At 40.8% G+C, this 8,026-nt stretch overlaps 1 pseudogene; it reads right to left on the reverse strand.

The window, feature by feature from the left end:
• Positions 1-2,590: 2,590 nt before the first annotated feature.
• On the reverse strand, positions 2,591-6,302 carry LOC129509282 (zinc finger RNA-binding protein-like; annotated as a pseudogene).
• Between the last annotated feature and the right edge of the window lie 1,724 nt (positions 6,303-8,026).

Genomic DNA, 8,026 nt, shown 5'->3' on the forward strand with positions numbered 1-8,026 from the left:
CTTGGAGCATGCTATGGATTGAATTGTGTCTCCCCCAAATTCAGATATTGTAGTCCTCACCCCTATGTGATGGTATTTGGAAATGGGGACTTTGGAAGATAGATATTAGATTTAGATGAGATCATGAAGGTGGAGACTTTATGATGGGATTTGTGCCTTTGTAAGAAGAGATACTAGAGAGCTTGCTCATTCTCTCTCTCTCTCTCTGTCTCTCTCTCTCTACTATATGAGGATTCAGTGAGAAGGCGATCACCTATAAGCCAGGAAGAGAGTCCTCATTAAACACTGACCATGCTCACACCTTGATCGTGATCCAGAACTGTGCGAATATTAATCTCTATTGTTTAAAGCAATTTCTTGGGAGTGCAGTGGTGAACAAGTTAAGTCTTTGATCTCATAGAATTTATGTTCTAATGAAAAGATAGATAATAAACTATTGAGCAAATAAACAAGATACTCTCAGATTATGAAACTGTCATCAAGAAAAGAAGCAAGAATGAGATGAAGAGTAACTAGTAGCTACTATAGATAGAATGCCCAGAGAAGATTTCACGAAGAAGTAACAGTTAGCTAAGTTCTGAAAAATGAGAGTCTGAGAGCTGTATAAATATCTGGGAGACAGTGATTCAGGTAGATGGGCCTGCAAGTTCTAAGATAGAAAAGAGGACCAAGGCTAGTGTGGCTGGAACACAGTAAATGAGGGGAGAGATATGTGAGGAAAATTGGAAAGATATGAAGTGGCCAGGTCATGGCAGGCTTTGTGTGCCAGGTCAAGACCTTTCCAAAGACAGTCTTGTGGACAAAAAAGAAACTTTGACAACATTAAGCTGGAAAATACTATGGTACAATTTTTTTGCTCACTTTGACAACAATATTAAAGATGTGTTTGTAGGATTGCCAGATAAATGATAGGTTCCTATTAATATTTGGGAAATATGTGCACTAAGATAATATTGATTGTTTGTCTGAAATTCAAATTTAATTGGCCATTCCGTATTCTTATTTGCTAGATTTGGCAACCCTGGTTGGAAGGCACAAGAGCACAGTTAAGTGGCTGTGGTGATTGCTCAAAGAGATGACAAGGCCTAAAATGTGAAAAAATAAAGAGAAAAAAAGTGGAAGACTGAGTGGAGGAGAAGAGAGATGGACCTAGGTGGATGTGATAGCTAATGATTCTGGCAGGATATAGGAGGCTGAGATTTGAGGGAAAAGAGGGAGTGTATAGTGACTAAGTTTTCTGACTTGGGTAGATGACATTGTCTGTTTCTTAGAGATACAAAACAGAAAGAAGATTTAGGGGAAGGAATGAGTTAAGTTTCAGAAGCAATGAATTTAAAGTCCCAGTGGCCCATTCAGGTGAAAATAAATAGGAGGTAGTTGGATATACAGATCTGAAAATCAGGAAGATTCTGGTCAGAGAATTCTGGGTTCCTGATTTGTGAGTCATCTGTATGTTATGGTCAATTATGTCTATGAAAACGATCATCCAGGAAGTATACATTAGAGTGAGAAGGATCAGGCAAACTTTATCATGATTTTTATATTTAAAGAACAAGAAGTGGGATGACGAGCAAAAAGGGAGAGATGCAATAGAATGTGGTGATACCAATGAAAAGGAAAGTTTAGAAAAGAAAGTAGTGGCTTTCCCACTTCAGGTAGTAAGAGGGACCTGCTAACCAGAAAACAACCTTGCTAAGTCACACCTAATATGTTGGATAAAATATAACAAACATGCTTTAAATGGCAGGATAACTTTTTGTGTTGTAATCCATCACATACAGAATAACAAAACAAAAGGAAAAAATTCTGCAGAAACATTCAATTCTGAGCATTTAAATGGCAGGATAACTTTTTGTGTTGTAATCCATCACATACAGAATAACAAAACAAAAGGAAAAAATTCTGCAATTTCATGTTACAAAAAATGTACTGCTGTAAAATATTAAGAAGGAGTAAAGGATATCATCTATAACACAAAGTAACAACTAGAGGGCAGCCCTGGTGGCTCAGAGGTTTAGTGCTGCCTTCAGCCCAGGGCGTGATCCAGAGACCAGGGATGGAGTCCCACATTGTGCTCCCTGCATGGAGCCTGCTTCTCCCTCTGCCTCTGTCTCTGCCTCTCTCTCTCTGTGTCTCTCATAAATAAATAAATAAAATCTTTAAAATAAAAACAACCCCCCACAAAATGTGTCAAAGAGCAAACAAGACTCCTAAATAAAAATATCAAAATACACATAGCAACCGAAGCACAAATACTGCATTAAATACAGTAAAGATTTAATAAGACTAGCTTATAAAAGACACAAAAATAGGGGGAGCTAGGGCAACCAGTAAATAAAACCAAAATAAGGGGGAAAACATGTGAAGTATTGTTTTTCCCCTAGTTGGAGCACAATTTTTTTGGGTGTCATTCCATTCATATAATACCTAACACTGTACATTAAGATATTAATGTCACAGAAAAGCTTGGTTCTTCCATGAAATTCTTTAAATTCTTGATGAATTTTTCAAAGTAGACATTATTATGAATGAAAAACAACCAACAAATGGGCACCTGTTGTTTTTAACACTGCAGATTTACAGGAACTTTTTAAAAGTTATCGTAATGGTTTTTGTCTTTTTTCCCCTCAGCTTCAAATCCATCAACTCCATCGCTATCCTTTCTTCATTTCCTGTGGATGTTGGCTCATTTGGGTAATGGATCCATGCCTAGAACTTTGTGTATCTGGTGGAATGCATGGACTCTCAATGCAAACTGTGCACTGGATGTGATGTCTTCACGCTGTTGATCAATCATTGTTGCCAAGATATCAAATGGATCCTTCTCACAAGGACCCAGAAGTCTAGGACTACCTTTAAAAATAATCCCTAAAGAAATGGACTCAAAAACTCTTCTCAGTGCATCTCCAGGGCTCTGAGGACTAGAAGCACTACTGATTGCTTTCTCTACTAGTAACTCCATAGCCCAGCTTGGAAAATCAGACCATGTTGGAACTGTCTGACCGAGGTCCTGGAGAATACGTATAATAATCACACAGGACTGCAGACCATTAGCTCTAGCCTGGAACCACTTAGCGTGGCGTAGAGCAGCCAGAGTGTCAAGGCATTTTTGCCTGTCCAAGACAGAAGATTAACACCGGTGGGTGTTTCACCATATCTGAGGTTACATCTCCTTCCCTCATGTTCTCTTCTTGAATAATTGGAGATGTCAGGGTGATAGTGACTTGCATTTTGGGTTCCACACATGAATTCCAGATTATTGCAGCTTCAGACACAGCACGTTTTATGTCATACTTCTCAGGACTTATAACAGCAAGCTGTTTGGGTAGGTTTTCTGCGATATGGCTTAATAATGTCTTTGAAGGTTTCTCAGAGCACAGCAAAACAAGGTTGACATTTCTATCTGCTCGAAGAAGTAATCCTTTTGCCAATACTCCCACTCACAAAACTCCTTTTAAAGCTTTGTCTTTACCTCCCTCTTTCTTATCATCTCCCTCTTTGCTCTTGCTCTTCTCACGTTCAAACTGTCTGAAACAAGTTTTAAAGCACGTTCAGTAATAGAAACAATTTTCTGAACTGTCTGCAATTCCTCTTCAGTTGGATAAATGGTTGCATGTTTTGTCATTACATAATGGTCATCAGAGGAGTCAGGCATAAGGGTGCAGGCCCCTGTGGCTGAGGAGGCATGCCTGGTCGGACTCCTAGAAGGCCTAATGGGCCTGGGAGACCATGAGGATATCCTCCATCAGGTATTCGGTGGCGATTATCCCAATGGTGTTGTTCTTCCTCCATTCTTCTCCAGTACATGTCCTCTTCATAACGCCTTATTTCCATTCTCCAGCATTCTTCTCGTCTTTGCCAATACTCTTCTTTCTGCATCTGCTTCCTCATTTTCTCTTCTTGAATCTTTCTGGCTCGAATACTGGGCTTTACTTCTACTTGCAAATCTGGATTTACTTTTTTTTTTTTTAATATTGAAGTCTGTGTCTTTGCCCTTTCAAGTGCATCTCCTTAGCATTGAGATCATTACAACTGTATTTGCATAATTACTTTTCCCTCATCATTTCGTACCTCCTCCACATAATCATGGCCCATTGGCTGCATGTCACTCTGCAAAGCAGCAAGAGATGCAGGTGTGACTGGTTCTGACACGGTGTCTGGCCTACTTCTGGAATCTGTACAGAGGTGACAGGAGTGCTTTTAACACATTCCGTTCCTTTGAAGTGTTCTGTTTTACTTCCTGTTGATTGCAGCTTATTCCCACCAACAAAGTTTATTTTGGGTGTAGATGTTTTCTTGGCAGCCATATTTGTAGGCTCTGGTGATACTTCAGTGTTGGATGTGCTATTAAGAGATGAGTTTCCTGTAGTTGTAAGATCTTTCACTGAAGAAGTTGCAATTGATGAAGTATTTACAGTACAATTGCTTGCTGCAATGCTTGAGGGAGAGGCAGTAGGTTTTGAAGCAGACACAGCTGTTGAAGAAGTAGCTTGGCTAACAACATTTGGTTCTGTTGAAGGAATGGGTTTACCAAGTTTTGTGTGTAATTTATCCCAAAGATACAGATGCAGTGAAACGCCGGGACACCTGCACCCCGATGTTTATAGCAGCAATGCCCGCAATAGCCAAACTGTGGAAGGAGCCTCGGTGTCCATCGAAAGATGAATGGATAAAGAAGATGTGGTTTATGTATACAATGGAATATTACTCAGCCATTAGAAAGGACAAATACCCACCATTTGCTTCAACATGGATGGAACTGGAGGGTATTATGCTGAGTGAAGTAAGTCAGTCGGAGAAGGACAAACATTATATGGTCTCTCTCATTCATTTGGGGAATATAAAATATAGTGAAAGGGAATAAAGGGGAAAGGAGAAAAAAATGGGTGGAAATATCAGAAAGGAAGACAGAACATGAGAGACTCCTAACTCTGGGAAACGAACAAGGGGTGGTAGAAAGGGAGGTGGGCGGGGGGTGGGGGTGACTGGGTGACGGGCACTGAGGGGGGCACTTGATGGGATGAGCACTGGGTGTTATTCCGTATGTTGGCAAATTGAACACCAATAATAATAATAAAAAAACACTTTCTGATGCTTAGCACCACGAATGTGGGCAGCATATGCATCTGCTCCTGTACAAGACACATCGCAGAGCTCACAACATAGATGATTTTGAGTCCCACGATAGAATTGTTGCTGCTGCCAGTATTTTGTGAAGCTTTCAATGTGGCTTCTTCTTCTTCTTCTTCTTTTTTTTTTTTTTTAATGTTTTTGTCCTTTTAAATGTTCTTTATAAGTCTGTGGTCCAGCACAGCTAATCTTACGAACATCATGATAGTCTATCTGGGCCAGTTTGGGAGGCTGTTTTGGTTTCAGTTGTTTATTTTGGAATGGTGCTTTTTTAGTAAAGATGGTCCCTGTCCAGGCAGCTGTTGCAACATCAGCTTCTGCTGCCGCTGCTGCTGCCGCCAGCGCTGCTGCCTGCTTCTGTTGCTGCTGTTGGTAGTAGAAGGATGCAGCTGAATATACTGCTGCTTCATAACCTGAATAAGATGTACCAGAATAAGTAACTGCCATGGTACTATAAGTAGCACTCTGGGTATAGTGGATGGCACCACAGTAGCTGCAGCTGCTACTGACTGTACGGTGGAAGATACGGGATAAATGGAGAAAGTAGTGGTAGCTGGACTTGGTGTGGCTGGTTTTATGGCTGTCACTTGTCGAGTTTGCTGGGCTTGTGTATACTGAGTTGTACCTTGGCTATAACCTGCTTTGGGGGCTATCTGATAGTAGGTTTCAGCAACAGAAGGCTGAGGCTGGGCAGGCAGCTGCTTACTATCATATGCTACAGCAGGAGCAGTGGATCTTACATATGAGTATGAGTCCTGGTAGTTCTGTGTAGTAGCTGGGGGTGGTGGTGGTGGTGCTTCTTGTTGTCTCTGGATAGAGCCATAGTCACTTGCTGTATGTCCAGTGGGGTAGCCTCCATAAGCAGCAGCTATTTCAGCAGCTGCAACAGCTGCTGGGGCAGGCCTGGCAACTGCAACTGTGGTGCCTGCTGGTGCATAGGCCGCAGTAACTGTGTGAGCAGCTACTGGAGCCTGATGGACAGTGTAGCTAACAACTGTAGTTGGATGAGAGTAGGCTACACCAGAAGCTGGATGCTGGCTATACTGGGCCGCGGCCGCTGCCGCTGCCCCGCTGTGGGTGAATCCAAAGTAGTTGCGGGTCGCCATCTTGGCATCTTCCCCCAGCAGGCTGGGCACATAGGTGAGAGAGACTGCAGGGCACATGGGAGTCATGGGCTCAGGCTGCTGCCGCTGAGCTCTGAACTCAGGATCTTCATTTCTCTCTCTCTCTCTTTTTTTAATAATAAATTTATTTTTATTGGTGTTCAATCTGCCAACTACAGAATAACACCCAGTGCTCATCCCGTCAAGTGTCCCCCCCAGTGCCCGTCACCCATTCACCCCACCCCCCGCCCACCTCCCTTCCACCACCCCTAGTTCATTTCCCAGAGTTAGGAGTCTTTATGTTCTGTGTCCCTTTCTGATATTTCCCACACATTTCTTCTCCCTTCCCTTCTATTCCCTTTCACTATTATTCATATTCCCCAAATGAATGAGAACATACACTGTTTGTCCTTCTCCGATTGACTTACTTCACTCAGCATCATACCCTCCAGTTCCATCCACGTTGAAGCAAATGGTGGGTATTTGTCGTTTCTAATGGCTGAGTAATATTCCATTGTATACATAAACCACATCCTCTTTATCCATTCATCTTTCCATGGACACCGAGGCTCCTTCCACAGTTTGGCTATTGTGGACATGGCTGCTAGAAACATCGGGGTGCAGGTGTCCCGGCGTTTCATTGCATCTGTATCTTTGGGGTAAATCCCTAACAGTGCAATTGCTGGGTCGCAGGGCAGGTCTATTTTTAACTCCTTGAGGAACCTCCACACAGTTTTCCAGCGTGACTGCACCAGTTCACATTCCCACCAACAGTGTAAGAGGGTTCCCTTTTAGGAACTTCATTTCTATGAAGAAGCGAGAGATGAGATCTTATAATTAAAAAAAATAACCTACATATTCATAAACAGGTAACAGTATAAATAAATTGTAACGTGTACATACAGTAGCCTACTACTAAAATGAAATTACAATGAACTATGACTACATGGATCATTGCAAATAAGTTTCAAAAAGCAATGTTAGATGAATGAAGAAAATTTCAAGATGATACTCCAGTATTCCACTTAAAGGAAATTTTGAGAATACAAAAGATTAAAATTATTTATTTAACTATAATTAAATTAATGTTAATTAATATATGCATTAATTATTAATTGATACATGTATAAATAATAAAATATGTAACCCCTATATGATATAGTCATGTTACTGGTTACCTTCAGTGAGGAAAAGAAAGAAAAGGGGTCAAGGAGAGGCGTATCAGAGTTCCTATGATACATATAGTATGGTATTCTTTAATAAAATAAAAAAGTTAAAATGTTAGGATTTGTCAAATCTAGGTTATTAGTATATGGGGCCTTATGCTGGAAATAATGTAATATATAATGAATAAAAGGAGATTTTGACATCTTATCTATAAGCTATAGAAACCAAAGGAAATTCAAGACTACAGAATGTAGGTGTGTGCGTGGGTACACACATGAGTGTGTGTGTATACATGCATGTCTGTGCATATGTGTTTGCATGTGTATTTGTTTATGTTGAAAGAGACTGAGGGTGTTTTTATAAGTTGTGTAGAAGGTTCCAGCACAGTGTCATACATTTGAATGAGCATCTGAATAAATAAATGAAAGATGGCCTTAACTTTCTCTGTCAATTGTAGAGAGAAAAAAAGCTTGGGTGCTTGACATGTGAAATTTAAGAATCAGTTCTGTGGTCACCTCATACCTGCCAAAAGGACTAAAATAAAAAACATAAGAAACAACTGTTGGCAAGGATATGGAGAAAAAGGAACTCTCATGCACTGTCACTGGGAATGCAAGCTAGAGCAG

Source organism: Nyctereutes procyonoides, unplaced genomic scaffold, assembly GCF_905146905.1.
Source record: "Nyctereutes procyonoides isolate TBG_1078 unplaced genomic scaffold, NYPRO_anot_genome, whole genome shotgun sequence".
Taxonomy (NCBI): Eukaryota; Metazoa; Chordata; class Mammalia; order Carnivora; family Canidae; genus Nyctereutes; species Nyctereutes procyonoides.